At 38.7% G+C, this 27,032-nt stretch overlaps 1 protein-coding gene across 6 annotated transcripts in view; it reads right to left on the bottom strand.

The window, feature by feature from the left end:
* Positions 1 to 25,566, bottom strand: part of PKIB (cAMP-dependent protein kinase inhibitor beta) — a 124,156-nt gene extending 98,590 nt beyond the window's left edge. For 5 of the 6 annotated variants that reach the window (XM_049900158.1, XM_049900194.1, XM_049900202.1 and 2 more), the window contains exon 1: positions 25,415 to 25,566. The gene's annotated coding sequence lies outside the window, so the exon portion shown is untranslated. Of the gene's footprint in view, positions 1 to 1,896; positions 1,917 to 25,414 lie in introns of those variants that run through there. The other variant, XM_049900166.1, reaches the window with a different exon arrangement.
* Positions 25,567 to 27,032: the final 1,466 nt, after the last annotated feature.

Raw genomic sequence — 27,032 nt, 5'->3', positions numbered from 1 at the left:
CTGCAGAAGTAAAAACTGTGCTTCTTGTGTTTAACACCAGATTCGGATTGGGATCCTAGAAAGGTAGCTGTGATCACACTCTTAAGTCTTACAGCTTTCTTTTGGGAATGCAATGTTCTAAAGAGTTTTGTTTTGGCTTCCAAAGAAAAAGAATACCAGAGGAGTCAAATTCTGATATAACTGGATTTCAAAGACATGCCGAACCTAAAAGGGAAAGAAAAGGAAAAGAGGCTCCCAACAGTGAGAAATCTTAATTGGGTGAACCTGCCATTTAATTCAAATAACCCAAAGGCCATTTGTTGCACAAATACGAATGACATCCCCTTGAAACTCAGCTAATAACACCAAATATTACTGGACACTTTCTAAGGGGAAATGTACCCCTAGGGCAATTGTCACAGAAATAAAAGTCCTCTATCATTGTGCCACAGGTTTTAACTGAAGATGTGGAGTGTACGCAACAGGAGGAGTTGGTATGTTTTGCTACTACAAGAAGAAATAAAATGTATCAACCCAAACATCTATTCACATGTGATTAGCACTGTAGCCTTAGCTCAAGCAAGCTGAATGAAAATAAAAACGCTGTCAAGCCATGTGTTCCCTCCTTTTCAACTTCTGACCTCCCATGGGCCTTCTATCTCCTACCAGGTTTCTGGGCAATTTTTATATGGGCTTTTGCATGACCATCAGTTGCAAAATCTTTTGCTGGTGTTGTTAGTTGCTGTCACGTCTGCTCCAACTCATGGCAAACTCATATATATCAAATCAACCAAACCCACCACAGAAGAGCCAATTCTGACTCATAGCACTCCTATAGGACAGAGCAGAACTGCTCCCATAGGGTTTCCATGGCCATTGTTGTGACAATTGTGTCAATCCACCTCATTGAGGGTTTCCCTCATTTTAGATGATACAAATTATCTTACTCTCTTAACCTCTCTGCTGCCTTATATTATTGTTATAACATAAAGGCCAGTTAACACTGAAGCAGGGTAGTGAAGATCATAAACTGAGAAGGAAAAGATATAGCACATCAGGCTAGTATTGATTTCATCACACTAATGGAATAAAAACAGTAATTTTAATAGTATTTTTTAAGTAAGTTTTTGATTTTAGAATAGTTTGATTTACAGAAAAGTTGTGAAGATAGTACAGAAAGTTCAAATATATCACACATCCAGTTTCCACTATTATTAACATCTCATATTAGTATGGCGCATTTGTTAACAGTTATTAACTAAAGTACACATTTTTTTCAGATTTTCTTAATTTTTATCTAATGTTCTTCTTTTCCAGAATCCCATCTAAGATTATCACACCACTTTTAGTCATCATGATCTCCACTTGGATATGGCAGTTTCCTTGTTTTTGACAGCCCTGACAGTTTTGAGAAATACTGGTCACATATTTTGTAGAATGTCCTTTAATTGACATTTGTCTAAGTATTTCTCTCATGATTTGACTGGGGTTATAAGTTTTTGGGAGGAAGACCACAGAGGTAAATGCCATTTCATATAAAGGGTATATGCTACCAACATGTCTTATCACTGTTGATTTTGACCTTGATCACCTGGCTGAGAGAGCATGTCAGGTTTCTCCACTATGAGGTTACTCTCCCCACTCTTGCCCTTCATCACACTCTCTGGAAGGAAGTCACTATGTACAGTCCACATTTTATTTCACATATTCAAATCATTTATTTATATATGTATGGGTTCATGTATATTTACTTAATACTTTGGGCTATAATCCAATACTACTTTATTTTGTTTCTCAAGCTGTACAGCTTTGGCTATTGGGAACTCTTTCAACTGGATCCTGTAATACTTCTCCTTTTAATGAAATATGTTTATATTATCACCCAATATTTCAGCCTGGACATATACTAGAATATACCTTGGAGAAAAGGTTCATTCAGGTGCAAGTGAAGAGGGAGAGTGTTATAAGGCAGGCAGTAACAGATGATATGGTGTGCCATCTGATGCCTGCTTCCAGGCATTTCCTCAGGTGATTGCAGTGTCAGGTGGGATCTTCTACAAGAATTGCCTCACCCAGAAAGAGTCCACATCCAGTGACTGGTCAACGCAGGGTGTCTTAGTCATCTAGTGCTGCTATAACAGAAATATCACAAAGGGGTGGCTTAACAAACAGAAGTTTATTCTCTCAGAGTCTAGTAGTCTAGAAGTCCAAATTTAGGGCATCAGCCTAGGGGAAGGCTTTCTCTGTCAGCTCTAGAGAAAGCTTCTTGTCATCAATCTTCCCTGGGACCAGGAGCTTGTCTGCACCGGAACCCCAGGTCCAAAGGATGTGCTCTGCTCCTGGCACTGCTTTCTTGGTGGTATGAGGTCCCCAACTCTCTGCTTGCTTCCCTTTCCTTTTATCTCTTGTAAGATAAAAAGTGGTGCAGGCCACTCCCCAGGGAAATTCCCTTTACATTGGATCAGGTATGTGATTTGAGCAAGGGTATTACATCCCACCCTAATCCTCTTTAACTACAGGCAGAGATTATGATTTAAAACACATAGGAAAATCACAAAATGGAGGACAACCTTGTAGGTATCATTTCAGAGAGCGCTCCTCTATACACTTCCTACATGCAAATCTCACAATCTCCAAGACTATGATCTGGATACACAGCCAACAACACGAGGCAGCCCCAAGGAATGGAACTGAGGTTGGGATAAATGTAATATGCACAGGGAAGGGAACTGTAGAGAAACTGGTCTCAGAAGAAGAGAATTTGAATTGTGAAAAATGGGGTTATTTAGGGTAGTTTAGAAGGAACACAGAAAGCCAGGAAGAAGGGTTCAGGTTGAATTGGTAAGCAACAATAAGTCTAAGTAGAGGTGCGGTCTGATAAAGCATGGTGCATTCATAGGCAGAAGTAGTATCTAGCCATTAGAAACCTGAAAATTTGATAACATGTATGTCTTGCTATGTGCAGAGAATATACTGCATACATTATGTCATTAAATCATCATAACTCTTAAGATCTCCATTTTAGAGCAGACAAAGCTGAAGCTCAGAAATATTCAGTAACTTGCACAAAGATCACACAGCTAAAAACGCCACTGAAGAGATTCAACCTTTGCTCTGTTTCACTCTTAAATTCTATGCTCTTCAGACCCTCAAGAATTCTTAAAGCATATTTAATGATCGCACATGGGAAATTTTTATAAAATGTTCAATGAAAGCTAGATATGCTCACTTTATATGCAATATAGTCACAGTTTCGTTTTTCAAAAGTATACGTTAATCATATACGTAACAAAATGTTAGCAATAGTTATCTCTAAATGGTAAAATTATATATGATTTTATTGCCTTATTTTCTGTTTCCTGAAATAAAATCATGTTCTTTTCTAATCAGAATAAAAAATTAACGATATTTACAAAAAGAACCTTCAGTTTCCTGATGGATAAATTATTAAGAAAAGTATATTCAGAAGTAGGACAACTGTCTGCAAGACTGAGAGAAAATGAATGAAAAGCCATCTGGGATAATAAGCATGTGTTGAAATTTGTGACTCAAGGTTGATGAATGAAAAAGATATCAAAAGAATAAATACCAAAACTTGTGGATTCGAGTGAAGGGACAGAAAGAGTCGAATATACCCTAGGATTTCTTATTTGAAAACATAACAGCCAGAAAAAGAATACTCGGCAAGGAGGCTCGAAAGGGACATTTTGAGTTCAAATTAGAATATTCAGTTATGAGTGAGTGTGGTTTGACCAAGAAGAGCTTTCCTATAGGCAGATGGAAAACAAGACTAGTAGTAAATACAGTCAATTGATCGAATTCAGGTAAGGTAAATGAGGGAAATACTTATAAAGGGCTACATGTGAACTCATGCATCTAACAAAGCGAATTCAGATATCAAACACAGAAAGAGAGGAGCAGAGCGCTAGGAATAAACATAGCTTTTTTTTTTTTTAATTTGGTGAGATGAATGTTAATACAAGTTTCAAAGATTAAATTTTCCTTTGACTTGCATAAGCATTATCAGGTAAAGGAAAGCAACCCTTAATGAAGTATAATTTTATGTTTGAGTATCGTTGTACCATAAGGACTTGTAATTTTGTTCTTCCATACATTCACTCATATATACAAACAATATTTATTCAGTGCTTCCTATGCATGAGATCTTATACAAGATGTGATAAGAAGTGCTGGTTTAGACCACTTGTCTTCTTAGATCCAAGTCAATACCACAAACATACGTAATAAAAAAAAAAATACGTAATAGATAAAACAAAATCTGATTTCCTAATTAAAAAAAAAAGGTAACGCTGCATTACACAACTGCTTTTATATAGTATTTGGCAAGGTTGATCCAGAGTTCAAAAAAACTTTGAGGAACTCTGATGCAGTAATTTCACTGCGAAAAATAGAATGAGGTAAAATGTACAGTGTCTAGCAAGGGTCACGGCACAGAAGCCATGAACTGTTTTCCAAGCTTAAAAATGGTGAGCAACATCCTTCAGGTCAAAAAGCTAGTAAGTCACAGAGAGCCAAGATTCAAACTCAGTTGTCTGATTTTAAAGCTCATACTTGATCCTTACATATTCTTGGACCATTGATCTGGCTTTTATATATAACTTTTATCCTGTAGATTTCTTTCTCTTATGACTGGCAGTTGCTTGATGCTTAATATTTTGCTTTGTATCTCAAAACTCTAAGAAATATGAATTTGCTGGAGAATTGACTCAAAAAGAATTCACAGCTTAATAATTTGCCCCCCCCCCTTTTTTTTTTTTTACCATTTTCTCCTCCTCTATGGCAAAATACAACTTCATATCTCATACCAAAGAAAAACAACTTGGGACTGCTAAATGCCTGCTGAATTTGTTTTCATGTTCATAGACAGTGGATGAACATAAAGAAACCTGATTAAAAAGGCTTCCTGCTGTGGGCTATAGGCCTGAAGAATAAAGTAAGCAAACTTATTTACCTAAAAGATTTTGTAATTTGCACTCTCTCATTTTTTTTTTCATTATATCATTATAGCTCAAAAGCAAGTTTGCTATGAATGCTGAGTTGCCCCTGTAAACTAATAAAGTATTTACACTGTATTATAATGATTAAGAGCAAAGGTATCCCTTGTTCCATGTCCTCTTCTAAATCCGGCTTGAATTCCTGGCAGTTCCCTGTCAATACACCGCTGTAGCCACTTTTGAATGATCTTCAGCAAAATTTTGCTTGCATGCGACATTAATGATATTGTTCGATAATTTCCGCATTTGGTTGGATCACCTTTCTTGGGAACGGGAATAAATATGGGATCTCTTCCAGTCAGCTGGCCAGGTAGCTATCTTCCAAATTTCTTGGCATAGACAAGTGAGCACTTCCAGCACTGTATCTGTTTGTTGAAACCTCTCATTTGGTATTCCATCAATTCCCAAAGCCTTGCATTTCACCAATGCCTTCGGTGCAGCTTGGACCTCTTCCTTCAGTACCATCAGTTCCTGATCATATGTTACCTCCTGAAACGGCTGAACGCTGACCAACTCTCTTTGGTATAGTGACTCTGTGTATTCCTTCAACCTTCTTTTGATGCTTCCTGTGTCGTTTAATATCTTGCTCATAGAACCCTTCACTATTGCAACTCAAGGCTTGAATTTTTTCTTCAGTGCTTTCAGCTTGAGAAATACTGAGGGTGTTCTTCCCTTTTGGTCTTCTATCTCCAGGTCTTTGCACATGTCATTATAATACTTTGTCTTCTCAAGCGGGACTTGGAAATATTCTGTTCAGCTCTTTTACTTCATCATTTTTTCCTTTTGCTTTAGCTACCTGACGTTCAAGAGCAAGTTTCAGAGTCTCTTCTGACATCCATTTAGGTCTTTTCTTTCTCACCTGTCTTTTTAATGGCCTCTTGCTTTCTTCACGTATGATGTCCTTGATGTCATTCCATAATTTGTCTGGTCTTCGGTCACTAGTGTTTAATGTATCAAATCTATTCTTGAGATGGTCTCTAAATTCAGGAGGGATATACTCAAGGTCCTATTTTGGCTCTTGTGGACTTCTTCTAATTTTCTTCAGTTTCAGCTTGAACTTGCATGTGAGTAATTGATGGTCTGATTCACAGTCGGCCCCTGGCCTTGTTCTGACTGATATTGAGCTTTTCGATCATCTCTTTCCACAGATGTAGTCGATTTGATTCCTGTTTATTCCACCTAGTGAGGTCCATGTATATAGTTGCTATTTATGTTGGTGAAAGAAGGTATTTACAATGAAGGAGTCATTGGTCTTCTTCAAATAATGGATAACAATGCAGAGAATGGGAATTTCAGAACACTTAATTGTGCTCATGAGGAATGTGTACAAGGATCAAGAGGCAGTCATTTGAACAGAACAAGGGGACATCAGGGTTGTATCTTTTACCAAACCTATAGTGTTTTTTTTTTTTTTTTATTCAATCTGTATGCTGAGCAAATAATCCGAGAAGCTGGAATATATAAAGAACGTAACATCAGGATTGGAGGAAGGCAACCTGCATTATGCAGATGACACAACACGCTTACTAAAAGTGAAGAGGACTTGAAGCACTTACTGATGAAGATCAAAGACCACAGCCTTCAGTATGCATTACACCTCAACATAAAGAAAACAAAAATCCTCACAACTGAACCAATAAGCAACATCATGATAAATGGAGAAAAGATTGAAGTTGTCAAGGATTTCATTTTACTGGAATCCACAATCAACACCCATGGAAGCAGCAGTCAAGAAATCAAAAGACACATTGCATTGGCCAAATCTGCAGCAAAAGACCTCTTTAAAGCGTTGAAAAGCAAAGATGTCACCTTGAAGACTAAGGTGTGCCTGACCCAAGCCATGGTGTTTTCAATAGCCTCATATGCATGTGAAAGCTAGAAAATGACTAAGGAAGCCTGAAGAAGAACTGACACCTTTGAAATATGGTGTTGGCAAAGAATATTGAACATACAATGGACTGCCAAAGAACCCAAACAAATCTATCTTGGAAGAAGTACAACCAGGATGCTCCTTAGAAGCAACGATGGCGAGACTACATCTCACACACTTTGGAAATGTTGTCAGGAGGGATCAGTCCCTGGAGAAGAACATCACGTTTGGTAAAATAGAGGGTGAGTGAAAAAGAGGAAGACCCTCGCAGAGATGGATTGACACAGTGTCTGCAACAAAGGGTTCAAGCATAACAACAATCATGAGGATGGACAGGACTGGGCAGTGTTTCTTTCTGTTATACATAGGGTCACTACCAGTCAGAAGTAACTGGATGGCACCTAATGACAACAATAATCACATAGAGTTGTTGGGAGGTTTCAATGACATACTGAATTTAAGTCACATAGAACAATGTCTGGCACGTACTGTACCTAATATGTTTTAGCTTTATTAATACTCTCATATAACAGAGATAAAAAGAATTCTCCTGCAAATAATATGAGATAAACACAAAAAAGATCACTTTTTAAAGTTTCAGAGCTCCAAATACGACATCTTAGAAAAAGACTTAATTGTTCACATGTTTTTGTTAGTTGCCACAGAGTCCACTTCAACTCATGGTAACCTTATACGTAACAAAAGGAAATGTTGCCTGTTCCTGCACCATCTTTGTGGTTGTTGGTATGTTTGAGTCCTTTGCTGTGGCTACAGTAATTGTTCTCTTAGTATTTATGTAATATCTCAGTAGTACTCTGATTGAATGGTCTTCAATACATTACTCTGTGTGTGCGCGCGTGCGCACTTGCAGGAATGTGTGCATATGTGTGAATAAAACAAATACCGTATTCAAGGCTTGAGAGGGATTTTTTAAGTATTTTTTAAATATAGGTCCTGAAGAGACTTCAGACTCCAATGCCAACAAAGGGGTTTCCCCTTTGTACCGAGAGTCAGGCACTGCCTCCTGAACTCTCTGGATCAGGTAGCCTAATAGTTATAGCCCAAGGCCAGAAGTGCTGAACGAAAAAGTGGTGGGAGAGAGGGAGATAAGGAAAGTTTATATCACTTCTCTCTAGTTGGCCAATGTTAATTATTTCTCAAATTTGACAGTTGTGCATTCCTGTACTTCACACTTTAGCGTTTGACCCAACTGTGTGTTACTCCAAGTTACCAAAAAAGCTGTGTCGTAGCCTTTAAAATACGTGCCTAGATTTGGAAGAGAAGCATTGCTGAACATGGGCAACTATAAAACCTAAAAGTAGAACTCAGCCTTCTTATGAGATCTGGTTAGTTTCAAATTTATCAACTCTCTTGAAGAGTCATTTAAGTACTGCGTAAAATGTTAAAAATAAAGTAACACATGGTCCAGGTCAATGGTTATTTTCTGACTTTTCTATACAGGAAGAAAACTCAAGGCAGTATCTCAAATGCAAGTGGCTAGTTCTTTCACTGATACTGAAGCAAATACTTTGCTGTCAAGGCCCACTTGACCAGAGCACAAAAGATTAGTTTGCTGGTTTTTCTCAAATGTAATTATTTGCATTAGCTAAATAATGTAATTTTTTAAAAATAATGTAATATGAAAAGTTTTTAAAAATTGCCTATACTATGCAGTATAAGGAAACCCTGGTGGTATTGTGGTTACGAGCTATAGCTGCTAACCAAAGATCAGCAGTTCAAATTCTCCAGGCGCTCCTTGGAAACCCTACAGGGCAATTCGACTCCGTCCTTTAGGGTTACTAAGAGTTGGCATCAACCTGATGGCAATGAGTTTGGTTTTGGTTTTGGTATGCAGCATAAAGAAAAATTATTTCCCATTGACCCAGAAAACTCACTTTATGTCTGAGAGAGAAGGAAAAACTAGAAAGTTTTTGGAAGGAGAATTCTAGCGCCACAGCCAACTGCCTTAACCCAAGTTGATGTTTAATTAAATTCACATCAAAATTACATAAAGTACTTGCATGTTCATAGGACACAAGTTATCTTCTTTGATTACGAGGTCAAGTACTCACTGCTAACAATCTTTGTGTCTCTGAGGGAGACTTGGTCCTCTGCCAAACTGTAATGCTTCTCCCCTGGAGGCAGGTCCACCACTACTGTAAAACTCTGTGGGGGCTGATGTTCCACGACTGAGCACCCTCCTCCCTCACGGTTGCTCAGCAACAGCCCCTTATGACTGCTCTGCAGGGACTGCTAGGCAACAGCACTGAGTCTGACCCAGCTGCTCCCAGCATTCTCCCAACTCCCTACTTCTCAAAAGGGCCAGGTTAACAGGAGGCCAGGGACCCTGTGTAAGAGGTGGATAGTTATATAATATATATACCCATTTCTCAGAAACCCTCCAACTGTTGCTAAATAAAAATTGGAGTGGAACTGGTTCCTACCCTAAAGGGTAGGTACCCATGATTGTATTCTTACATTAAACTCCATCCTTGGACCTTCCCAGAATCTGACAGAAAAACTGAAGCATCAGCCAAAATTTGTAATAGAAAAGTATTAAAAAAGCACACACAAATAAAGGAGATTTTTTTTCAATGACATGTAAAATACGACTTTCAAAGCTTTCAGAATTTCAAAGAATTTTATTATTTAGATATTTTCTGTTAGCAGACCAAAAAACTGGGGGAAATACAAGAATATTGCTATATTCAAATACAGCAATGCTTTTTATGCTTTCTCTGTAGCTTCTTAATTTCCAGTATATCCTTTTAAGTTTAACTTAAGAGTGAAACCACCTTACTCTTATGGCAAGCTTGTTTCTAAAATATTTTAGCAAAAAAATTAACAACTTCAGAATAGTAATTTCTGGGAAAGGACTTCAATTTAAACCATATTTATTCTTCAATCTCAATGCCTCCTGAGTTTCAGACCCTTAACTGAAACTCAACAAATCTAAATTATGAAGTCATATATTTTTATCCATATCTGACCTACCTCTTAAGATAACAGCAACCATTCAGTCAGCTAAGCTAGAGAATTACCTAGTTATGGAAACATGAGACCAGGCCCACCCCTGTTTCCTCTAATATCCCTTGTCTCCATGTTGTAGAAGAAGAGGCATTTGCTTCAAGAGACATGGGCTTAAAGCCAGTACCAAATCAAATCAAACCAAACCCACTGCCATCAAGTCAATTTAGACTCACAGTGACCCTACAGGACAAAGTAGGACTGCCCCATAGGGTGTCCAAGGCTGTAAATCTTTACGGAAGCAGGCTGCCACATCTTTGTCCCACAGAGCAGCTGACGGGTGAGTAGCTGAGCGCTTAAACCACTGAGACACTAGGGCTTCTTAAAGCCAGTATACCACAGTACAAATGAGATTCTATCACACCCATATTTCAAAGGTTCAATCGAGTCAAGCTAATTAACACAGTATGCAACACACTTCTGAATCTATTTCCTGTTTAACTTCCACTTTTCCTTCTGTTGTCCACAGTGTACACACTCCACTATAGTAAATTAATTATAATTACATAACCACATAGAATGGAGCCCTGGTGGCGCAGCAGTGGTAAAGTGCTCAACTGCTAACTGAAAAGTTGGCAGTTTGAACCCACCAGCCATTCCATATAAGAAAGATGTGGCATTCTGCTTCTGTAAAAATTTGCAGCCTTGAAAATCCTATAGGGCCGTTCTACTCTGTGCTATAGGGTCGCTATGAGTTGGAATCAACTCAACACCAACAGGTTTGGGTTTGGTTTTAGAACCACACTGAAGACTTGTCTCTCTCCTCCTCCTAGGATACATGTTTTATCTCCCCTTTGCTTGGCAAACCATTGGCTATCTTTCAAGATCTAGCAAAAATGGCACCTCCTCTGAGAAACCATCCCTGGTTTTAAAATTACTCATCACCACCATTGAGCTTCTTTATATTTCATTCATACTGCCATTGTGGCATTAGTCATGTTGTTTTAAAGTTGTTTACCTGCCCAGCATTAATTAAGTACTTTTCTAGGGCCAGGGCCTTGTTCTCTTCAACCTGGCCTCTTTAGTGCCTGGCATATTCTTTAGCATTTATTAGATATTTATGATTTATTGATGATTAGAGAAGACTACCCTAGGCACAACTATAAAATACATGAGCATTGGGTATCTTTCCATTTTTAACCTCTTTAATTTCCCAAGAGGCCACTGACCTATAATATCAGGGATGAGTAATAAAGTAATATACCAACAAACAAAAGCAATCATCTCTCTTATGACATTTAGGTTTGTCTTCTCACTAAACTATGATGAATCATTGTAGGGTAAACAAGCAGACACTTCCGCAGTGATCCAATCCATCCAGTGATAAGGCTAAAATAAACAGATTACCCATGTCCCTTCTACTGTAACTATAATAACACAAAATTCAAAGGAGCTACCTGGTCAAAAAACCAAATCACCAAAAGCTTGTCTGAATCTGGACTAAGGGAAGATAATTTCCCACTCACATTGGCAATTCCTAATCCCATTTACCACTTTTCACCTGTCAGTTTGTTGTTACTGTGGTAGCTTTTGTGTTGCTCTCATGCTGCAGGCTATGCCACCAATATTTCAAATACCAGCAGAGTCACCCACGGTGGACAGGTTTCTACAGAGCTTCCAGACTAAGATTAGGAAAAAGGCCGGGCAATCTACTCCCAGAAAGTAGTCAATGAAAACCTTATGGCCCACAACAGAATACTGTATGATATAACTCTAGAAGATGAGCCCATAGGTTGGAAGGCACTCAAATATATAGTGGCTGCAACAATGGACTCAAGCATGAAGATGGTTCAAGGCAGGGCAATATTTTGTTCTGTCGTATATGAGATCTCCATAAGTCAAATCCAACTCTATGCCAACTAACAACAACAAACCAGTTTATGCAGAAATCTTTGGTGCAACTAAAGAAATGAATAGGAAAAAAAAAGCTAACTTAGGTCTAAAGAAAAAGGAAGGAAATTATTCTCATTTTAAGGCCTTCCAAATAGTAATTCATGAAACAGCATTTACTCAACATCTGCCTCCCTCAAAGCACTAACTGAAAAAGTAAATGGCAATATGAGCAAACAACACATAAAAGCCCAGAAATTACGCAGAAACCAAGCGTAATACCACAGAGCTGTTCAACCTCTTACCTCGCCATCTCAGGAACCAGAGATAGACACCTCCGTTTTCAAATAAAGCAAAGCTTTTTATGCTTTCTCTGTAACTTCTTAATTTCATGTGTATGCTTATGCAATTCTACTGCCAAATACCTTGATAGTAGCAGTAATATTATAGCCTAAGTTAAACCAACAAAAATTCTTATCAATGGATATCTAAGTTGTTAGCCCATTTGTGTTAAGAAACAGAGAGAATTCTTAGTCTATTACCAACTTAGGGGCTCCATATACTGCTAAAGCTGTGTTTCTTCAACTAGAACCTATACCCTTTGGGATGCTTGACTGTATACCAGAAGGTACTCACAAGCCACGTGAGGAATTTTGTACATCTAGGTACTTTTACTTGATGGTAAATATCTTAAAGCATGATTTATGTATTAAAACAAAATATACACACTATAAAGTACAATCCAATATTTATAAAAAATTATAAGATGAATATGAAATTTCAAAGAAATTTTATGCTTTCTATGGAGCACTTTTAATGCCTCTGTATTTCTGGGAATTTTGATAGGAAAAGAGTGATAAGCCCTTCTCTTGAGGAATTAAAAAAAAAACCAAACTCATTGCTGTCAAGTCGATTCTGACTCATAGAGGCCCTATAGAACTGCCCCATAGAGTTCCCAAAGAGTGCAGATTTCCAAGGAGTGCCTGAGGGATTCGAAGTGCTGACCTTTAGCTCTTAACCACTAAGCCACCAGGGAATTAGGCCTAGATTATGATGACAGGGAGATAGCTTCACTTTCATGTAGCCTTGGCTCCAGCACACTAGCATCCTGATTGAACTCAGAGAGTGCTACCTGCTCAGACAAATCATTACTTTTTGCCACACCTTAAACCTTTCTGGAAACCCTGGTGGCACAGTGGTTAAGAGCTATGGCTGTTAACCAAAAGTTCAGCAGTTCAAATCCACCGGGCGCTCCTTGGAAACCCTATGGGGCAGTTCTACCTTGTCCTGTAGGGTTGCTATGAGTCGGAATCAACGCAATGGCAATGGGTTTGGTTTTTTGGGTTAAATCTTTCTAACATCTTTTTTTATTCTGAGGTAAAAGACTCTCTCTCCAGTATTAGCTCTAAATCTTCCTGCAGGTGTTTCACAAGAGCAGTCTAAATCCCTATATCTGAAGACAGTCCTTCAAATGAAAATAATGGTCACAAGTAATAGAGGTGCCAGGAAAAGTGCTGGGTGCTTGACAATCATTCATCGTCACAATAAAACTGCAAGTAAATAGTGTCATCTCTAAGCCCATTGCTGTGAAGGTGATTCTGACTCATCTCTGCATGACAAAAAGAGAAACTAAGACTGCAAAAGGATAAGTGGGTTGCCCAAAATACAGTTAGTAAGTAGCAGAGCTGAGATTTAAATCAGGTCTAATTCCAAAATCTTGCTTGTTTTTTTCTTTTTTTTTTTTTGTACATCATGTTATGCTACATTTCCATGCCTTCTTACCTAACTGTTCATATCTCCTAGCTAAATAGCCCCACTTTATGACTATTTCTTCTATCACTTCTGCAGTAATTCACCATCCTGATTAATTCTATATGTATGTATGTATGTATGTATATGAATGTGTGCATGTCTATTTATTTGTAGAAGTGTCCAGAACAATACGATCAGAGCAGAACAGAGTTGGGCCATTACCTCTCCTCCATGTTCTGTATAATCTATTATTAAAACAGTTTAAAAACATACTAGCATTGTTGGACAACCACTTGATATTACCAACTCATACTGAATAAGCTGTAAACCATATTTTTAAAAGATGCTGCTATGTTCCCTAACTTGCTTCCACAAAAGATGTTTATAACTTTTGTATTTATACACAGTTGTTTAAACCTGTGAAAATAATTTTTTAATCATAGAGTGCAGTGCTGATTACATGGCTCTCTACTGAAAAACTTTAAGGATCCCTATTTGCTACAAATTTAAATTCAAATTCTTCATCCTGGCATTTGAAACTCTCTAGGGAAACCCTGGTGGTGCAGTGGTTAAGTGCTACGGCTGCTAATCAAGAGGTCAGCAGTTCAAACCCCCCAGGCGCTCTTTGAAAACTCTATGGGGCAGTTCCACTCTCTCCTATAGGGTCGCTATGAGTAGAAATCAACTCGATGGCAGTGGGTTTGGTTTTGGTTTGCTACAGCCCCAAGCTATCTTTCCTCCCTTAACTCCTTCCAGTCCCCCAAATTCTACACAGTTCTGCCTCATTCTGTATCCATACCTTTGTTCATAATGTTCTTTTAGTCAGGAATGTTTCACCACTCATTGAAATTCCATCAGTCCTTCAAGGACCATCCCAATTACTACATTCTCCATAAAGCCCTTCTGATTAATCTCAAATTTTATCTTTCGCTTCTTTGAAACCCCACAGAACTTTTTAGTTCTTTAATGGCACCTATTGCAGTCTGCTATGCAAGACTGTTGTGTGTATTTTCTTTCCTCACGTTCCCCAAACACATGGAATTCTAAGCCTCACAGAAAGGGCACAGCCTCAAATCTTCCTATATATACTTCACTAAAAGCAGGTACTTTGCATCAAGGAGGGTGCGTTTTTGTCTGTTTTACAGATATTTGTTTGTTTGAATTAAGCACAACTTACCACCTCAGAGATGAATGCACTAAGTTCCAGAATTCATTACAAACTTAAACAAAGGGCATCTATAACCACCCTTAGATATGAATCTAAAAATGAATGGACACATATAGCACTAAAATACGGAATTACAGACTCTTTGTGAATAATAAAGGTACTTTTTTTAGTGATGAAGAACTAAAATCATATTGTTCATATTGGTAATTGTGTTGACAAAAAACTGAAATCTCAAGAGATCAGTGACTTCTCCAAGGTCACATGACTAATTAAAAAGTTGAGTTGGCCCTACCAATAACGCTTTCTTATTTCCAGCTTAGTGGTTTTTCCACTATCATCTCCTAACTCATCTGCCAACGTGTTTTCCTACAAGTTAGCTACAAAATAATTATGTAAAGGGGAAAAATTTCCTTATTATTTCTCCTCAAAATATGTGAACAGGCAGAATTTAAAACAAAACCATTTAATGATGAAGATTATATCGAACAAAATTTATTTATTCAAAGGTCATTTTTTCGTAACTTCAACTATCAAGAATACGGCCAAGAATCAGGGTATCAAAAACACTGCTGTTCAGCAAAATAAACATCATAAAGCCCTGTGCACTAACAATGTTCATAGTGTTTACTAATAAGACAGTCCCACAGGTTTCATCAGAGCCTGTTTATGCTCCTTTCTTTCTTTTAATCTGTTTGTCACCAGCTTAGAGGACAGCATATTTTGTTTTTGCCTGCCCAGCATCCAATTCCACTTTGAAGAGGCTTCCCTCCTTTACGCTCACTCCATGTGATACAGTGGTTTCCAAGGGTGAAGATGAGACTCAGGCCTGACAAATCAGAGCTCCAAATGTCCCTAGCCACAATGACTTGTTCAGAAGTGGCCTGTGACCCAAACCTGCCCCAGCAGGCTTATTACATTTTCCCAACCAAGTGATTCCTTCAAAAATGTGCCTGCAATGCAAGCTGGTCCATCCTAGAACTTTTGCCAAAGCTTCTGAGTGTGTGTGTGTATATATATATTTAATTTTCCCCTTTGAATTTAAACTTGAGAAGCTAGGCCTGGAGTGGTTGATAACCATTGTGTCACAAAGCAGAGTCTGAGAATGAAGCCAAGTTGAAAAAGAGTAGAGTCAAGAGGTAGAAGGAAATTGTGTTCTTATAAAATAATTTGAGCTCCACATCAAACTGTGACTGAAGGCAGGTGTTTCTGTTACATAAATCTGATCAATTCCTCTTTATTTTATGTCAGTTTGATGGGGATTTTCTATAAGGGCATCTATAATAGTCCTAACTAATGCACTTAGTTAACTGAGTTTCTCAACCCATAATAGGTTAAAAGGGTCATATTAGAAAAACAGGGAACAGTGACCAGCAGCACTTACTTCAAAATAATAGCTTATGGTTTGAAAGTGAGGATGAATGAAGACAGATGACATATAAGAAAAAAAGAAAGAATTGAAAAAATTCCCAAGTATGGAGTCTTTAAGTCAAGGACTAACTACACATAGCATCCTGGAAAACACCTCAGCCCCAGGCAGATAAGAACAATGGTCATCCTGCTTGGAAGTTCCAGGCTTCTTGCAGTGATTTGAACAAATAAGAGAGAACATCATTACATTCTGGTGGACTCACGGTAGGTGGTGATGGTGAAGCCCAGAGGCTGAGGTTGTAGGAGGGTAGAGAGTAAGGGATTACCCAGAAACATATAGAGTTCTTAGGTTCTCCTTTGTTGAATTTCTGCTAATGGAATAATGGAACCCAGTGAAAAGCATCTTACTCCAGGCACTGAGGGCACGGAGAGTGACGATATCTGGATGAAAGAATCAGTCATCCCCAGGAGGTCAAAAGACAAATTAAACAGGTGTAAAAAGAATATAGGATACTAGGCCAGAGTGGAGCCCTGGTGGCACAGTGGTTAACAGCTTGGCTGCGAACCAAAAGGTTGGCAGTTCAAATCTACCAGCCACTCTCTGGAACCCTATGGAACAGTTCTACACTGTACTATAGGAGCTCTATGAATCAGAATAAGTCAGAATCAACTAGTTGGCAACAGGTTCGGTTTGATTTATGGCCAGACAATTTCTGAATTTGGAGTTTTAGGAAAGGAATATTTCACGTGATAACAAGTCCAAGCTATAACTAGGGAAATGGTTGGATGAGAAGGAATAAAAGGGGTCACTAGGGTTGTAGAGGTCAAGGAACTAAGAGGTCCTAATGTTGGATGTAGATATAAAGTCATCCAGAATAAGGGCAGAAGAAGGGTGGGAGAAGAACTATACGCCAGTTTCTGGGGTGAATATCTTCTGACCCAGGAATTCTGTGTCTAGAAATTTACTCAAAGTTATTAATCAGATAAGTGTATACAGTTATACGAACAAAGTTATCTACTGTGACATGTTTTAGAAATATATATGAACAAAGTTATCTACTGTGATATTGTTTATTAAGCAAAATTTGGGAACATTCTGTATATTTACCAATAGAGGATTCATTAAATATTTTAATTTAATATTGCCTTAGAAAAAATTAATTTGATTTATTAAGCAGGAAACAGATTGTATGGCATGATATCACTTTTGTTTTTTCAAAAAGCTATGTACATGCAAAGAATAATTTTATACTGATTATCTTTAGTGGAAATACAGGTAGCCCTTATTTTCTTCTTAATACTATTCTGAAATTTGTTATTTTCTTTGCATTGTGTATTATCTAAAAAGCATTATTTCAAAATCTTAAACATTAAAATTTAGTGGTAATTGAAGGAGCAAATTTTGCTCGCCCAGAAAAATAACATGTGAAACAACTCATAATGTAATGGTGAAGATCTGAGACATCACTCGACAAAAGAATAAGACCAAAAACAAAAAACACATGATTATAGTTTCACATCTATGATTCTTGGTGAAAAATTTACAATAGCAAGCATATATTGCCCTTGGAAAAACTGAACTGCACACTTAAACACTACTAATGTTTAACACAATGTATTTTAATGGTTTAGTTATGTTTTCATTTTGTTTTGTTTTCCCATTTCTTGTTACATCAATGATTACCACAGAGTGCGGCAAATTTAGAATGCAGTCTTTCAGCAAGTTGGAAAATACTCTGCTTCATATGCTCAGTATCTGAAATTTTATCTAGCTAAAGATTAATTTCATGGATTACTCTACATAATAAGAAAATGTTTCTTTTAGTTCTTAATTTGCTGTTCCTATGCATTTTTATTCTGGTGATAGTAATTCTAAGAGAAAAAAAGTGGGATACAAACTATATTGTACACCATTATTAGATTCATGTGAAAATACATCTTTACAAACATACAAGACAAGCAAATACTCAATATCAAAAAGATTGTGATCAGATATTGGGATTGAAATAAAATTATTTAAATGTTCCTCAATAATTTGGTAGTTTTATGAAAAAACATAATAAAGAAGAAAACAACAAATAAGTTAGTTTAACAATCTTTACGTAAAATGATTTGAGGTGTCCTTAGGTATAACCTAAACTGTTGTCATTAGTTAGACATAATCCATATTTCAAGTGTATCATATCAAGACAAAACCTACAAAGTGAAGAACTGAATTGACTGATTAAGATTACTAGTAGTTATCGATAGATAATAAGAAAAGTTTTCAATAAATTGGGATAAACTAAAGTACTTAAGAAAAGCTGATTAAAAATCCATGAGTGAAAAATGTTTTGTTCCCTCTTCTTTTTCAGTTAACACTGAAAGGTTTATTTTGTCCTTTCAAAGCATTCAAACCTAGCACCCAAAACATGATTTTCTTAGAGTTGGAACAAACTATGCTGGGTTTTACCTGGAGCTTAATATTCCTTGGCAAAAATCCACAAACATTCCAGGGAGCTGGGCCAGATCTACCCTATCAGGAACGTACTCTGGACTTCCCCGGAAAACTTTCTCCCACCCCTCCCTGAGGCAAGAAACATAAGCTGCTCCCATTTCTACACTGTCAAATTCATATAGTATTGATAAATGGAAAACTTGAAGTAACGTGGTTAACGTCACTGATATAGGACTTTGACCATGTCAGGACATAGTAGATGTACCACCCAAGCTATCACATTGTTTTCTTTGTAAGTGTTTACAACTGATACTGAGGAATAGGGCTGGGTGTGTGCCATGCTTGGCAGTGACTGTTAACTATACCCATTATGAATGAATCAGATGCATGTTTTATTCCGTTTGAGTTAAAATGAGAAAAAGATTGTAGATTTAGGCACTATTCAAATCTGGTTTAGAATCTCAGCTCTGCCACTTTATACTAAATGACTGGATAGGTACTCTCCATGCCTACTTATCTAAAGAATAGAGTCATAATGTCAACTCCATGGGTTGGAGAATAAATGAAATATGTAAAAGTACCTAGCTTAGAGCTTGGCATGTAGTAGGTGCTCAACATATGATAGTTTCCCCTCTCTTAACATGTATGGTTATTTCCACAGAAAAACTATTGTCAGAAAATTTTAAATCTCCTACTATAGATTAAAAACATATATTGTTTAAAGCCACCGTCTTCACCCTTAATTCATCTCATCCTCTCCTTTAGAAATCAACTCCATGATTTATAACCCATCTTTTTTTTTTTTTTTTTCTGTACCTTCAGCCTTTTTCCACACTAATGTATCCTTTCCGATGTCTAAAAAAGAAGGTCAAGGCTCTCCTTGAAACATTAAATAAAAATTAACCTTACCCCTCTACCCACCCAACTTTCTCCTCCTCCCTCATTCACATATAACCTTAGAATGAATAGTCAACACTGATTGACCCCATTTCCTTACTTTCCAATTCCTTCTTACCCAACGCAATCTGGCTTCCATCTCCCAATCATAAGGCCATTAATCTTCTTTGTACTTATCAAATCAAAAATCCTTTCAGCCCTTCTCCTGCTAGGCCTTCTAATGCTTAAACCTGTTAATCATGCCACACATTTTGAAACTTAGATACTCTTGTTGCTACAACAAGGCTCTTTCCAGCTTCTCTTCTTGGGCTCTCACAGGAACTTCTCTTACTCCCCAGGCCTCCATGTTCTATTAATTTCCCTTCTTACTAGACATACTGTCCATAGAAGGTCTCATCATTATATTTACCTCCTGGATGCTCATGTCTATTAAACCTACATCTCCTAATTTTGTTATACAACAGCCTGTTGGATATCTTCATGTCTGATTCATCTTTTATTCATTATCTTCCCCCATACTCACCAATCTGCCCCCATTCTTACATTCCAATCTTGGTAAATAGTGCCAGCTCCCAACCTCAAACCAAGAATCTGTGAAGTATTCTTGATTCCAACCCTTTTCTAACTCACTTCCAAACCATCAAGTCCAATACTTTTGGCTTCCAATATTTCTAGACACTAAATACTCTTCTTCATTCCTAATTCTACTGCCCTGACTTTAACATCTCTTGCTTGGACTACTTCAACAGTCTATTCAATATCCCTCAAATCTAACCTTTCAGAGCTACAGAAGTATATACACACATATATATACATACATGAAGATTCATGGCATGCTAGAAAGATACAGGTAGAGTTGTTTTCATTTTTTTTTTTAACTTTTCACTATTGTAAAAAGATCTGCTTCTTTACTACAATATACAGAATTATGATAGACATCCTTCCTCGAGGGTGGTGGAAAAAAGAGACAGAGTGGTTTCTGTGGAAGCATTTGCCTTTGTAACTTCTTTATTTAGCTTGATAGGCTCTTTACAAACCTTCAGAGTGTGACACAATCCACCATGTCTATAATCTGGTTTTTTATTAGATTTCTTTGAGAAAAGCAAACAAGAGAGGTTCATTTCAATGGTTTTGAGATTTAATGTTATACCTGGCTCCAGAACTCCATAATAGAAGTACTTATTCTCATTTTTAAACCAAACAAACATAATAAACTAATGTAATTGCATAAACTGTAAGACATCATTATTTAAACACACACACTGATTTGAAGAAAGGTGTTTTCTTCTTCTGAGACAAATCTGTCTAGCCCAGGAAGATTAAAACCAAAAAACCCATTGCCATCGAGTCAATTCCAACTCATAGTAAACCCTATAGCACGGAGAAGAACTGCCCCCATAGGGTTCCCAAGGCTGAAATCTTTATGAACACAGACTGCTACATCTTTCTCCCATAGAGCGGCTGGGGGGTTTGAACTGCCCACCTTCCAGTTAGCAACCAACCACCTTAACCACTGTGCCACCAGGGCTCCCTCATAAAGATTGGACCAGACTCATCCCGTCTGCAGCAAGGGAGAATGAAGAAAACCAAAGACACAAGGGAAAGATTAGTCCAAAGGACTAACGTACCACAACTACTACAGCCTCCACCAGACTGAGTCCAGGAAAACTAGGTGGTGCCTGGCTACCACCACAGACTGCTCTGACAGGGATCACCATAGAGGGTCCCAGACAGAGCTGGAAAAAAATGTAGAACAAAATTCTAACTCACAAAAAAAAAAAAAAAAAATGACTAGACTTACTGGCCTGACAGAGCCTGGAGAAACCCCGAGAGTATGGCCCCTAGGCACCCTTATAGCTCAGTAATGAAGTCACTCCTGAGGTTCACCCTTCAGTCAAAGATTAGACAGGCCCATAAAATAAAACGAGACTAAATGGGCACACCAATCCAGGAGCAAGGACAAGAAGGCAGGAGGGGACAGGAAAGCTGGTTATGGGGAACCCGAGGTCGAGAAGGAGTGAGTTGACGTGTCTTGGGGTGGCAACCAATGTCACAAAACAATATGCATACCAATCGTCTAATGAGAAACGAGTTTGCTCTGCAAGCCTTCATTTAAAGTGCAATAAAAAAAAATTTTTTTTAAAGACTAGACCAGAAATAAATCATTTTATGATCAACAAAATATAAGCATGCTTGGGAAGATGGCTTAACACTTTCCTTGCTGCTATGGTTTTATTCCTGAAGCTCCCACACTAGACCTCAGTTTTCCTCTTTATCTCACCCAAAAAATGAAAACCTATAGTTAACCACACTAACTCCACACTCCCAAACAGAAGTTCTCTTTCATCAACGTAGCAGATCTCACAACTTAGAAGGAAGTAGAGTCCAGGCAGTGAGGAAAGCATTTGGCTTTGCAGTTGGAATCCACCAGCCGATCCCTGGAAACACTGTGGGGCAGTTCTACTCTCTCTTATAGGATCGCTATGAGTCAGAATCAACTCCACAGCAACGGGTTTGTTTTTTATAGATGCTTCTATAGGGTCGCAACGAGTGGGAATCGACTCAGTGGTTTGGTATAGATAGATGCTCCTGCTGTTGCTCCCTCAAGTATTCAAGCTGTCTTAGATCTAGACTCCATGGTCTTAAAGTGCCGCAGCTCCCTTGGGCCTTTTTTCCAGTCTGAGAAATCCCATTCTAAATGATCCAGGATTCTAGTTGGAATTATCTTCTCCTGCTCAGTAATATATGCAAATCTAAATTATTTTATTCTCATCTAAACTTCCCTACACTCTCCTCTCCAACCAAGCACCAAACTCTTGGATACCATCACATTTTAAGAATACAGTGACTGGTGGACATAAATTCACTCTGTTCTATAAAGTCCCTGGCACGCACCATTCCTGGACAGATGCGAAAAAGTGCTATTTGGCATTGAGAGTTAGAATGAAAAGCATGTATCACTTGAGTTTAAAAGCAGAGTATCTATTTGATCACTCAAAATCAGTTGTAGTGCTAATAAAAAGGGAAGAAATGTTTTTGATTTTCTGAGTACATCTGAATGCTTGACTTGGACTTCTTTTTATGTAATGTCACTACTGATAATAACTTATAAAAGTACATGGCGCATGTTAATATGTAAATATCTTAGCCCAACGGGATAGAGAAGAGCATGTATTACCAGAAGTTTCAAAACAGGAAGACATGAACCCTGGATTTATCCCTAATATATGATTTTTCTACATGTAAATCACTTAATCTTGGACCTTAGATCTTCATATGTAATAAGAGAATATGCTTAATTATTATTTAAAAGAATTTTTTTTCTAAATTAAAATCTTGAGTTAAAGGCATGCAAGACCATTGAATTTGCTGTCAAGCCATTCACAGCTGAGTTTCAACATCTTAAAACTCAATTTGCAAACTGCTTTCCTTCTCATTTTCAATGGACATTGGAGGAAATTTAGTCTTCATTATGCCTGGTTTACTTTCATTTAGCATTTAAAAAAACCTTTTAAGCAAGGAATATTTAATTTCTGGGAAATAGGGCAACATTTTCTCAAAATTGTTTGCTATACTTGAGTTTAAAATCTGAAGGGAAGCAAAATGTTCCCTCTCCCAACTCTCTCTCTACCTACATAGAGAATCATATATGATGCAGTGAGAAACAATTATTTTCCCCAGAATTTTCTGCATTTTGGTAAACATATAACCACAAATGAAAATTATTCTACAATGCTCTTTAAAAAGTTGAACATAGATTTATCATACCACCCAACAATTCCATTGCTAGGTATCTACTCAAAATAAGCAAAAACATACAAACTCAAAGACTTGAATGTGAAAGTCCATAGCAGCATTATTCATAACAGTCAAAAATTAGAAACAACCCAAACCTCCTCCAGCTGGATGGAAAAACAAAATGTAGTAGAGCCAAAGAATGGAAAACTATTCAGCAATAAAAAGGAATGAAATACTGATACATGCTACAACATGAATGGACCTCAAAAACATTATGCTAAGTAGAAAAAAAAGTAGAGGAAGCCATAAATTAAAAACCACATATTGTATGATTCCATTTATATGAACTGTCTGGAAAAAGCAAATCTATAACGACAGAAAGTAGATTAGTGGTTTCCTGGGGCTGGGATGGGAATAGAGATTAATTTTAAATGGGCATGAGGGATCTTATTGGGGTGATGAAAATGTTCTAAAACTGGATTATGACGATAGATGTACAACTTGATAAAATTTCTAAAAATCACTAAAAAGGGTAAATTTCCAAAAATCATTCACCCTTGAAAGGAGTGAATTTTGTGATATGCAAATTATATCTCAGTGAAATAAAAAATTCTATAATGAAAACTGTGTAGGGGTTTAAGTAATTAAAAGAATTGTGAGGAAAATTAAATTAATCCATCACTGACCTAAAATATGCTAAAAACAAAAAACCTGTTGCCGTCGAGCTACAACTGATTAAAGAGGAAGAAAAATGAGATTTGGTATATTTTTAAATACTCTGCACAAAATCATGTAGTCCTTGACATTTTAGTAAAGAAAGCTGTGGTAGAGATGAGGCTAAAAAGTAGATTACCAAGAATTTTTTCTCTTCAATTTTTTTCTTCAAAAGTTTACTTTGATTCAAAATTGAATCACTTCATCTTCTAAAACATCTTGGTAGAAAATTAATTTTCTTGAAAGAGCATCAGTAGACTGGGTGGGGACACTGACACGCACAGGACACACTAACAGGAAACAAGGAAGGTTTTCAAAATGGTGATCTAACCAACATTGACGCAGAATTTACTGTATTAAAGTATTTCTGTGAGCTTTAGGGTCCTCGGTTCTCATTTTCATAATCCAAGTCCTGAGTTTTCTGCATGTGAAATCTCAGGAGAGATTAAAAGAATAAATGAGTGTGGCAATGTCAGTAAGAAGGAAGCTTCTGGTGAAAAGATAAAGTGGACTGATGGATTTTGAAGCTACATGTACATAAAGAGAAATGCAATAATGGGAGTAAGTCTAATTCAACTCCACTCTTGACGAGAGTGTTCCAGTTTTTTTTTTTTTTTTCTCTGAACCATTAAGTGGTCAACTGCCTCGAATCTCCATTTTCCAGTCCTGCACAGACACCAGCTAATAACAACAAAAACGAACCCCTTCCGCTTATCTCATGCCAAGTTCATGCCAAGTCCTTTTCTAAAGGAGCCTAGTTCAGCTCCACTCCCTGAGAGAAGCTCTGTGGTAATGGGCTGTCTGGGGCCATCTCAGTCTTACTGGGCAGGGACTTGCGTTCTGGTTCTCTGCCCCAGCCGAGGTGGTGGGTATGTAAGACAGGGTCCTCCAACCCGGGGGGGGCACCTCATCTTCTGAGGTTTCCCCAAGGGGTTGTAGCAGTAACCACCAGGACCCACCGCCTCCTTTCCTTTCTAGCCTCAGCTCCGAGACTACCTCACATTCGGGTCCTGCCGCAGATGACGAACGGGGGCCTACGCCAAGGGAAAATTCAATAGCTACAGGGAACACTTGGGTCATTCGGTCTATCTACACCCGTATTTTATCAAAGACTGGACAGAAACCAAAGAGAAGATTTGGTTAAAACGACATAGCTAGACGCTGGGAGAGCGGGTTAGAACTCGGGTCTCTGCCGACCGGGTGGCTGCAAGCGGTTGCCTGAGGCTTGGAAAGCGCTGCCCAAAGAAAACTACGTGGCATTGCTGGCGCGAGTGGCGAAAGGCTGAGTAAGTTGTGACAGCAGGTCAACTGTGCCCACCTTCAGGGCAGAGTATGCAAAAAGCAGCTAACTAAAAAAAAAAAAAAAAAAAACCTCCCGGGTAAAGCCTTTCACTCTAAAAGTACTCTGGCGTGCATGATAAATGATGTGGTCGCTTTAGCAAAAGGGGCATCAGCTTTGAATCCCACCCCGCCCCATGCTTGTGCAGATCGAGAGGAAAACGGGAAAGTTGCATTTACCACATCTTCACTTGCTCGGTCTCCCCCAACTCCCCAAGCCCCTTCCCTCCATCCCCGCCCCAGCGACACCGGCTCCCGCTCTCCCTCCACTAGATACGCACCAGTCTCTCGCAGAGCTGCCAGCCGAGCCTGGGCCAGGTCCCAGCGCGCTCCTGCTCGCCCAGTCTCCCCGCAGCCCGGAGCTGCGAAGCCGGCTCTAGCTCGCTGCCGCCTCTACCGTCCAAAGGGATGCGTTCGCAGCTGAGTCGCCGGACCCAGGAGCAGCCGGGCGCTGCGGACGACGCGGGGGGCGGAGGGAGCGGCCTTCGGAACCCGCCCCACAGCGCTGAGCGCGGCTCCTCCGGCGGTGCTGCACTTAAGGTGCTGCGCAAGGAGAGCGGGACGGTGGCTCCTCCCTGCTGCTGCCCTGGGAGAGCTTTTTTAAATTTTTTTCCTGCATGCACCTTGACAACAGACACCGAGTCATCGGTGATCATCACAGGACCAGTGTCCTCCCCGCCTGCCATTCCCAGTTCCCCCGGGCGACTACTGAGGGTCTGTTAGAATTTGCTTGCTGTGACTGGGAGGAATTCGCTTCTCTCCCCGCCCCTCGACCCATCCGCGCACGCTGCAAACTGCTCTTAGTCTGGCGGGTCTGGGCACACCTGGAGGGTTTGTGCTCTAGGGGTCATAAGACTGCCATTTGATCTAGTCTTGCCTGAGTGGGGAAGGTAGGAACGTGCGCTTTTTCCATATCTGCATCCGGAATCTGGGCCATCGAGTTTACTGACAGATTATTTTAGCAGATTAGGAAGCAGCAAGCAACGCTGACAACTTTTTGTGCAAGGGAAAGCACAAAACAATGCCTATTGTGTTTCACTTTCAGGTCCTCGCTAAAGAAAACGAGGTCTTTACTATTAAGATCTCGTGCGTCTGCTAAAAACCTTACTAAGTGGATGATATTGCTGATAAAAATTAAAGAGCTCTTTTCAGCTTCCTAAGAAGGTGGTTTCTCCTCACTGTAACTCTAAATTCTCTGGTTTCCCGAAGAGTCGTTATTAGTGTGCAAAGTCTGCTCAGCCCAGATCTGCTCATTGATACTGTCTGTGTATTGCTCGTTTCACCCAAGGCCACTTCGCTACCTGCCACTTCGCTACTGAGGAGACCAAATTCCCTTCATAGGCACAGGCCACGTGAAATACGAAAATATGATCAGGCAAATATTTTAAGTGTCTGCTAATGACAACACAATTAAGCTCTTTAAATTATTTAATATTCATACTCCCACAATGTGGTAGTAATCATCCTGTTTTGGAGGAACTGAGCCCTGGTGGCACAATGGTTAAACATTGCTAAGGGAAAGATTGGACGTTAGAGCCCACTCAGCAGCACATGGGGTTGATATGGGTCAGATGGCACCCAACAACAATATTTTGCAGATAATAAATGGAGGCTCAGCAAGGTTACATAATTTGAAGAAAGTTAAATAGCTAGGAAGAATCCAAACCAATTTTTTAACTCAAGCCTTTCTATCTTCAAGGTTGATTGACATTCTTTAAATTACACCCTGTTAGTAAGGCTTGAGCCCTGGTAGCTCAGTAGGTAACAGCTCAGGTGCCAACCAAAAGGTAAGCAATTGGAATCTACCAGCTGCTCCTGGAAACCCTATGGGGCAGTTCTACTCTGCCCTATAGGATCACTATGAGTCAGAATTGACTCAATGGTAACAGGTTTGGCTTC

Source organism: Elephas maximus, chromosome 1, assembly GCF_024166365.1.
Source record: "Elephas maximus indicus isolate mEleMax1 chromosome 1, mEleMax1 primary haplotype, whole genome shotgun sequence".
In the NCBI taxonomy this organism is placed as follows: domain Eukaryota; kingdom Metazoa; phylum Chordata; class Mammalia; order Proboscidea; family Elephantidae; genus Elephas; species Elephas maximus.
The sequence above is the reverse complement of the archived record's forward strand: the minus strand, read 5'-3'. Positions and strand labels throughout refer to the sequence as shown.